Genomic DNA, 10,367 nt, shown 5'->3' on the forward strand with positions numbered 1-10,367 from the left:
ATTAAATCCTCTTAATCAATCAAATAGCTATGACATTTGGATAAGATAACAATATGTCTTGCTAGTAGGTTTGACATCAATGACAAAACAATACTTGTTCCAATTTTAATTTTCATCTCCCTCTTTGGCATTGATGGCAATAACTCAATACATCCTAACACCTCAATGTATCTTACAATTCATATATGTTCAACAATACAATCTGCCTCTTTGTTACCATACAATCCAAAAGATGCCACTATCATGAGTGATCAATATCCTTAGTTTTATTCAGATTCTCTTTATTGATTTTCTCTCTCTAAGGAAAATAACTTTCCCTCTTGGATACATCTCTCCCTCTTTAGTATATATCTCCCTCTTGTTTTCTTTCTTTATTATATCTCTCCCACTTTGACAACAATGCCAAAGACACTTAGTATTATTTACTTCATACATCTAAATTATGTAGATATTTGCATGTCTAGGTGATTTTTTTCTTCTGTCTATGACTGATCTATTATGTTGTACTTGATTGTCTAACTTAGGCATTTCCCAAAGTAGAACTATTTTGCATCAGTGTATAAGATATTATAATTAGAGAATTTGATGCAATGTGACTTTTTTCTTTAAGTTTCTTTGTTTAAGGGAATCACACCTAATTTACCTTTGGCATATTCATGAGCCTCTTTAGGTAAGGCTTTAGTGAATATGTCAAAAATTTGTTCTTTGGTGTGCACATATTCTAACTTCACTTCTTTTTCTTGAACTAGTTCCCTCAAGTAGTGATACTTGATACCAATGTGTTTTGTCTTTGTGTGCATCACTAGATTTTTTGAAATGGTAATAGCACTTATGTTATCACAATAGATAACCACTAGATCTATAATCTCTTCTTTCATTCTTTTTAGTAACTAGTTGATCCACAGAATGTTTGAATAGTTTACTACAACTACCATATACTTGGCTTCATTTGTTGATTGGAAAATATAAGTTTGTTTCTTGCTTATCCATTACACCAATCTATTTCCTAAAAAGAATGCACCTCCACTAGAGCTTTTTTTGTATGAATATTTCCTATGTAATTAGAGTCATTGGGTACCTTTAGTTCAAATCTATCACATCTCTTGTAATACAATCCATAGTCTTCTATACCTTTCAAATATCTAATTATCCTTTTCACTACCATCATGTGATTTTCCATTGGATTTGTTGAAAATATAGCAACTATCCCATTTGCTAATGCAATATCAGGTCTACTATGAACAACATATTACAAGTTTCCAATCATGGATCTGTATAGTGTCTAGTTAAAATTAGTAGATTCATCATTCTTAGATAGCTTATGCCCTATAGAGATAAGTGTGCTCACTGATCTTGAATCTTCCATTCCAAAAGTCTTTAGTATCTCCTTGATGTATTTGGATTGAGTAATGAAAATACCAAACTTCATTTGACATACTTGCAATCCCACAAAGAATTTGATTTCACCAAACACAGACATCTCAAATTCCTTCTTCATTTCATTAGCAAATGATTTGCATAAAACTTCTCTTCCTCAAAATATAATGTCATCAAAAAATATTTCAAATAGTAGTACTTCATTTTTCTTACCATTCTTCAAATATAGATTATTGTTATCATTTGTTCTTTCAAAACTAATCTTCACCAAATAAGTATGTACTCATTCATGCCATGCTCTTAGGGCTTGTTTCAAACCCTAAAGAGATTTTTTTAGTTTACATAAAATATTATTTTTGTCTAGATCTACAAATCCTTCAAGTTGTTCAATGTAAACTTCTTCCTCAAGTATACTATTTAGAAATACAGATTTGACATCCATTTGATATACCTTGAAATTCTTGTAGGTTGAATATGCAAGAAGACTTTTGACTCCTTCAAGTCTTTACATAGGATCAAACATATCTCCATAATCAACTCCTTCTTCTTGAGCATATCCTTTGCATACCAATCTATCCTTATCTCTTGTAACTTCACCATTTTCATTGAGTTTATTCCTAAAAAACCCATTCTATTCCAATAACATTTTTGTCTTTAGGTCTTGTCATTGGGATCCAATTATTGTTCTTCTAAATCTATTCAATTTCCTCGTTCATTATCTGAATCCAATCTTCATTGTCTAGAGAATCCTTTATTTATTTGAGCTCAAATTCACAAAGTATACATGTATCTTCTCTAGGTCTTATTCTTGTCATAACACTTGATTCAACATCACCAATGATTTGTCCAAGTTTGTGATGGCTTCTTGCAAACTTGGCTAGCGCAAGTCATCTCCTTCTTTGTCCTTCAATAGGTTCATGTTGAAAAATAATTTCAAGTTCATTATCTCTTTCTTGTTTAGGTTTTGGTCTAGATTTTGCATGCTTGACATTGTTGCACTTCGTCAATTCTAGTCAACTGGAAAATTGTAGATTGATTTTCTTATTCATTTCAAGTACTAGGAGCACCATTGTACATATATATAAATGTGTTGTACTCTCTAGGTTCCCCTCTCTACAAACTTGTCAACTTTCACATTTAAACTTTCCATGAATTTTTTAGTATTAGAGTTTAAACACTTGTAAACTTTTCTCTTGGTGGAATACCCTACGAATATACCTTCATCAATCTTTGCATCAATTTTCCATTCTTATTATCTTTGAGTATATAGAATTTACTTCTAAATATTTTGAAATATTTCACATTAGGAGGATATCTGTACTATAGTTCAAAAGGTGTAGCATTTGTACCATTCTTGACTTGTACTCTATTCAAGGTATAGACAACAACACTGATAGCTTCTCTCCAATACTTCTTTGATACACTCTTCTCCGTTATCAATGTTCTTGTAAAACCCATTATTGATTTGTTTCTTCTTTCAATTATCTCATTCTAAGAAGGGGTCCTTAGTGCTAACATTCATCTTTTGATTCCTCTATCATTGCAGAACGTATTGAACTCAATTGAAATAAATTCACAACATTTGTCACATCTCAAACACTTGAGACTCTTCCATGTTTCTTTTTCAACTCTCACTAAATACCACTTTAATAATTGAAAAAACATCATATTTAGCTTTAAGGAACATCATATTCATCATTCTATAATATTTATCAACAAATAGAATGAAATACTTATCTCCACAATAGCTTTGAACATCAATAGGTCCACATAGGTCAATATGAACCAATTCAAAAATGTCACTAGAAGTGTATGTTTTGCTCTTGAAACTAGAGTTGTTCATTTTTTCCTATTGGAATTTTTTACACATGGCATTGTCAAGCTTCTTTAGTTTTGGTAATCCTCTTACTTTATTCATTTTATTAATGTTCACCAAATTGTCAAAGTTCACATGACATAACCTTTTGTGTCATAACCAAACATCTTCTTGTTGTGAAAAAAAAACATGTCTAATTAGGTAAATCTAGATAGAACAAGTTACCTCATGTTTGATCACCACTTCCATTCAACTTACCATTAGCATCATATATCTTGGCCTTCCTATGATGGAATTCAACTTTGTAACTTGATTTGTTCAACTACAAAACACTCAACGGATTATAGTTAAATCCTTCAACCCAATAAACATCATCACATTTGATCTTGTAAGTGAATTGAATTGAACTTTTACCTTTTTCAACACATGGAATATCATTACCAAAATTAACACATCCACCTTTGTATGGAGCAATATCCTCAAATTTATCTTTATCATTAGTCAACATCCACTATCAATTATCCATCTATCATTTTTGTATACATATGAGATTAATATAGTTTTCTCATCTTCATTAGAATCTTCTTTCATATCAACATAGACAACTTCATCAACATTACTTTCAAATTCATTATCAATTTCTTCTTTAGCAATATAACAAGATTTCTTACCTTTTTCATCCTTGCTTCTCTTGTAGTCTTGGTCATCTCTTCTTCCTTTGTACTTGCTTTTCTTTATCTCATCCTTTTCTTCTCTTTCAAGACACTTAGCAGTAATATGACCAACCTTGTTGCATGAAAAAAAATAGATAGTTTACTTATTCCTCTTCCAAACCTTTTTGCAATAAGGGTTTCAAGTTCATCATCAAACCTATGACTATCACTCTTTATACATTTTCCTTTCTTTTTGCTAAGAACTAGTTGTGACTTAAAAACATATTCAATAGTAGTAGGTGTTAGTTATAAAAGTTAGACATCTCAAAATAAGTCTACCAATTACACCTTCCAAAGTCAAAGTGTTTCCTTGATTACATCTTAGTTCTTGAATTGCATAAACTTTAATGGAATATATAAGAAGTAGAGTCCTTAATAGCTTCCTTATCATTATTTCATCTTTGATTTCTTGATTTGCACCATGAATAGAATTACCAAATTCTTTAACTCTTGTGCAATATTGCACTATGTTCTCACCTTCCATCATTCCTTATGCCATCAAATTTATCTCTTAGGTTCTCTAATTTAGCTCTCAAGACATTGTCATCATCTACATATATGGTCTTTAGTTTATCCAATATATTCTTTTCACTATCACATTCTTTAAAATCATCAAACATGACATAGATTAGGGCCAAGGAAATATCCAACATTTCTTGATTATGTTCTTTCTTTTCTTTAGTTGTTTATTTGTTAGAGTAGTTGTTATCTTCACATACTAATTGTCCACAAATTTGATAGAAACATCATTGATGCTAGATATATGCAACCTCATCAAGGTTTTCCATGTAGGAAAGTTCTCCTTGTTCATCTTTATTTTTAGCTTCAAGTACCTTCAAACTTCTCTCTATAAGAACTTAGCTCTAATACCAATTGTTAGAAAATTTCAGAATAATTAAGAAGGAAGGGGAGGGGGGGGGGGAGGTGAATTAGTTACTTAAGGTCCATAATTACCATTTGAACAATTAAACATCAAAACATATATTGTTCTTCTTATCCTATTATTTCTCGGTCTCTACTATATTGATAAACAAATTACTATCCTAAACATAACATAATGTGCTAAATATAAACTTCATAAAATGTAAAACATACGAAATGTTGAACACAAGTTTGACACTAAGATTTTACATTGAAACCCAATTTGGGAAAAACTAGTAGCAACATGTCACCACTTTTTTACTTTTTTCAAATTAGCTTTGTTAGGAGCCAACACTATTAAATATGACCTAGTTCAAGGATTTAATCACCCTGTTAGGAGTGGCCTTGTTAGAGGACTTTGATCATAGATTTAGAATGTGACCTTGCTAAATAATTTACATAGATTATTAAGTCCTTCAAACAACTATTAGGTCTACCTCTGATTAAAAGTATTTGGATACAAATTGTTTACGATGATTAGAAAGAAAATAGTAGGGTTTTGATCTGTATGATTACAACTCACTTTTGTAGGTTTATATCACTATTCAATTCATGTGTTGATTCACTAATAAGATCCCCACTATCATCTTTGTTCTTGATTCACTTGGTAACCCTTCAAGTAGTCAATCTTCCCCTTCCAACAAAACTTAAGACATCTACTCAGATTCACTTATTAATTTAAATAGTATATGTGCAATAAATTCCCTTTTTCTTTGCACTCACTCTTACAAACTCGTGTTCACCCTTTTTCATATTTGTTCTACCTTTCTCTGTACATATAGTCTTAAAGTTTAGCTCTATACCTCCTAAAATAGGTAATTCTTGTTTTTCCATTTTCCATGATCACTATAGATTTGAGGGTTTATAATCTGGTTCAACATGTTCATTGTATCTATTCATCTTCTTGATCATCCTTTGGAAAATTCTCATCCTTAAAATTTGATCATATGTATGATACCTAGTCCTCTTCTTGAATTTAACAATCTAACTCATCAATCTTATCTCCAACATGGCTTTCATATCACAAGAAATCAATTGATTTAGGTGGAAATCATGGTTCCTCAAATTCTTTCAAAATACTATTACTTTACAATCACTAAGTTCTAACACTTAGTCATCACATAATCACTTGGTGACTATAGAACTTTTGGCTTGACATCAACTAGCTTAATCAGTTGATATTGATGGTCAGTCAACGCTAGATTTTCTGAGCACTTATTGTGGCTCGATTGGCACTAGAATCATTCAACACTCTTTGGTCTTTTACTTTATTTCTTGGTTAAGATTTACTTCCATGATATAAATAATCACTTTGTCGTATCAAAGTCTAACTAATCAAATGACCATTATAGCTTCCTTTCCATAACTCAAACTTTCCTCTAGGTACTATTGTTAAGAGAAATCTCTAAAATCCTCTTGATCAATCAAATAGATATGACATTTAGATCATATAACAATATGTCCTATCAGTAGGTTTGACATCAATGACAAACAACAATTGTTCCAATATTAAGTTTCCAACAACTATACCTTGAAAAATGGTTTGTTGTTTAGAGATAATCAATTATGTCTTCCAAGGGGTTTAATGAGGTAGTTTTTCATACAAGAAAAGTATACTGGAAGTTTGAGTGGTCACTTTTATTTGAATAAAACCTAAGAGATTTTTAGTAGGCTCTACTATTGCCTAGAAATACAAAGGGATGTCATAAAATATGTTGAGCAATGTGTTATTTTCCAAAAGGCTAAAGGACCCTCTTTAAAAGATTTCTTGTATCAACTCTTACCAACACCTAATAAATCTTGGGAATACATAAGAACGGATTTCATAGTTGGTTTACCAAGGACAAAAATTCATTTTGATAGGGTGCTTGTAGTAGTGGACAGATTTAGTAAAATGAGACACTTCATACCATCCAATACAACTCATGATGCTAGCTACATAACACACCTTTTCTTCAAGGAATTGGTTAGAATTCATGGTGTACCTATCAACATTGTATCAAATAGAGATGTCAAGTTCATGGAGCATTTTTTGAAAACATTATGGAGGAGATTTGACACTAATTTGGCTCATAGTTCATCAGACCATCCCCAAATTGATGGCCAAAAAGGGGTCATCATTAGAGTGCTTGGGAACGAACTTAGATGCTTAACCAAAGAGTATGGATAGTCATGGGATTAGGTCATAACACTGGCTAAATTTTCTTATAATGATAGTACCAATAGAGTTACTTGCAAGACCCCATTCCAAATTATCTGTGGCCTTCATACAAGGGAGTTTGTGAGATTAGAGTGTTTAAGGAACATGGAGAAATCAATGGGCATGTTGCAAAATTTTCCATATCCATGAAGAAGATTCATGATTAGGTCAAGAAGATACTCATAGAGGCAAATCAAAAGTTGAAAGAAAGGTACATGAGGGAAGAAGATATATTCAATTTCAAGTGGGAGATTGGTTGTTAGGGCACCTAAACAACTCTAGATTTCAAAAGGAAGTTCCAATTAAGCTTCAAACGAAGAGGATAGGACCATGCAAGGTCTTGGTCAATTATGGTTAAAATGCATATAAGATAGACTTGCCTAAGGTCTTTAATGTTAAAGATCTTGTTGCTTACAAAGGCCCTAAACTAAAAGAGGAAAAAAAATACTAGGCACATTAGTCTACCAACCCAACACAAGCCACAAGTTGAGAGGGTATTGGATTCAAGGGTTAAGAAAAGGACTAGGAACAAAATCTACATGGAGCATCTCATCAAATGGAGGCATCTTCCTATAGAAAAAGCTACTTGGGTGGCTGAAACTAATTTCAAGAAGTATGGTATCAATTTGGACTTATTACCTATAGATCCTACTTAGTCTCTTTTTTGTAGAGGGAGAATGGTGTAGGAGCACCTATGATCATAGTTGAGATCCTAAATGGTTTTGGCTTCTAGGTGGTTTTAGCCAACCATCATAGAATAAGGGCTAAGTATAAATCCCCAAGGGTATGATTATAGTCATGTAATTAGGTAGGTAAGTGTGACAAGGTTGGGAGTCAAGAAGTGTCTTTAGAATGCCCAAGTTTCTTGTAATTAGTTGAGCGGGTCAAAGGTTGACTAAACCTTGACCAAAACTCTAGAGTTGGGAATTAGTGATAGAAGTTAGTTTTGGAACTTGCTAGAGTCATGTGAAGTATCTCAAGGTCTATAAATGGTCAAAGTGCAAAGTTGTAAAAAGTTGCTCAAGCAACTTTACATTTTGTAAAAGTTGCACTTGACAACATTTTCAACATTGTGCAAAACCAAAGAAATTGAAGCTTTTGAGTTATTGTACCTATACAGGAGGTACCACATGTGCCAAAAGGGTATAAAAATCCATCTCATGCACAGGTAAAATTTTGGTATTGAGATTGTATGGAATCACATTGGAATAAATAGTAAACATAGTGCATTTTCCTATTACAATAATCTTGCATGTGTAGAATATAAATGTTAATGCATTAATTGGGATTTTTGTTTTACATTGCTAGATAGAGGATAGAATATAGTTTTCTTGCGTATTAATTTGTGTTCTTGAATTTTTGTTTAGGTAGGTTCTTGAAAATAATTTTGTAACTATATAATTCATTATCCTAATTTGAGTGACTAAGAAAAATGGCATTTTCTTGAGCTCCAATGTTCAAAGCTCTATGGCCCTTTGGAATCAAGAAGATAAATGTGCATACTATGTATATATGCATTTTTAGAATCTTTGGGAGTTGGTATTCCATTTTAAAATAAAATCCCTAGGCAAGTAGAAGACTACCTCACTAAGTGAATATCAACAAAATAATGGATAAAAAACATGGTTGATGGATTTAAATGATGAATCCAACTGTTTGGTTGGAAGGAGAAACTAGTGAAAATACACTAGGCCAAGGGAAAATTCTTGGAGTTGTCATCTTGAAGGGGTTTTGATTGACCTTGTGAACTATTTTGAGAAACCCTTAAAACCCTTTAAAATAGGTGTATTTTGGTTTGCCAGTGTCTAGACACCTTGGTGATCTGAAACTAGATGAATCTTGGAACACTCTAAAAAGGGTATCCAAACTTGAAGTTTATTTGGCAACTTTTTTGGAAGATTGTGAAGTTAAATACCTAAAACTCAATTAGGATGTAATGCCCCACTTAGAGATCCTTAGAACAAGATTGAAATATTAGCAAGATATATTTTTTTTTAAACAAGTGTAAGTACACATGACAACAACATACACAAATCACAAAGATCGCAACAAAAGACTGACAATCATCCAAACACCAATGGATCTCCAAATGCCACTACTAACCAAAACATAAGAGATCAAACAAGCTAAAAGAAAAATGCTAACTCCTAAAAATTGGCTAAGTTTGAAATCCTAAAGCCCTGAAATTTGGCTAAGTCTAAACTTCTAAAGCCCTGAAATTTCCTTGAATTTCTATCTTAGCCTATAGAGGTCTAGAACCTATCTCAAAAGACTTGTCACATATATTAAAATATATCTTAAGTATAATGAATGATATATTTTAAACCCCTTAGGAAATCAATTTTGAACCGGGAAGGTATAAAACCCAAAAGGGTGTCCAAAACCAACTTCTGAACTTTTTGCCACATGACACACAAAGAAGTGCATTTTTGTGTGAGGAAATCCTTGGTCATACTATCGAGACACCCCAAGACTAGTGTAGGGTTTTGTGTGAGAAAATGCCAAGCCACACAAAGAAACCCAACATGTCACATGAAGAATTGCATCCTCATGCAAGAAAGTGCAATCTCACATGAGAACCCAAATAAGCATGCAAGAACAAACAATAAAAAATAGAGAAGGAAGATTAAAAAACTAAGTAACAAAGTTCCTCCATACCAGGGAGTACAAGATCCACATTTCAAGGTATGAACACTTCAACCATATATGAAAGATGGAAAGCTGGAAATAACATCTAACCATCTAATCATACAATGAAGAAAAAGAATAGAAGGGAAATATCATAGAGTACTGAAAGCAACATCACATTTAAACATAAATAACATCACAATGACAAAAATAACAAAACTATGTATGTGGTTCCTCCCAACCATCAATGGCATCATAAGACCATCGTGGGCCCTAGCCATCCCCCACATGTAACATCCCAAGCCACTAATTAGACATTGGTACTATCATAATAGGGACATCACTACTAACACATGCTACAACAGAAGCATAAGGAAATCTAACATGCTAGAAATAAAGCACAAGATAATTTTACAAGTAGATAGCATCATCTATCACATGCTAATCATCAAAGTAAAGAAATGCATCAGTAAATAACATCATCTAAACATGAAATACAAGCATTCCAATGACAGCATAAATCACAAGAAAGCATACTTCGAAACTTGAAGTACCAAGTGACAACATCCAACAATGGTCATGCTAGAATGAAAAACTGTCTCTGTACACTAGTTCCTAGTAGTGGTGAAGGTAGCCACACCTCCTGACCATGTGGCACCTGTAGGTTGACATCAACCATACTAATGAGGATAATGATCCAACCACAAACACA

Source organism: Cupressus sempervirens, chromosome 4 (assembly GCF_028749045.1).
Source record: "Cupressus sempervirens isolate cs-2001-9-10 chromosome 4, ASM2874904v1, whole genome shotgun sequence".
Taxonomy (NCBI): domain Eukaryota; kingdom Viridiplantae; phylum Streptophyta; class Pinopsida; order Cupressales; family Cupressaceae; genus Cupressus; species Cupressus sempervirens.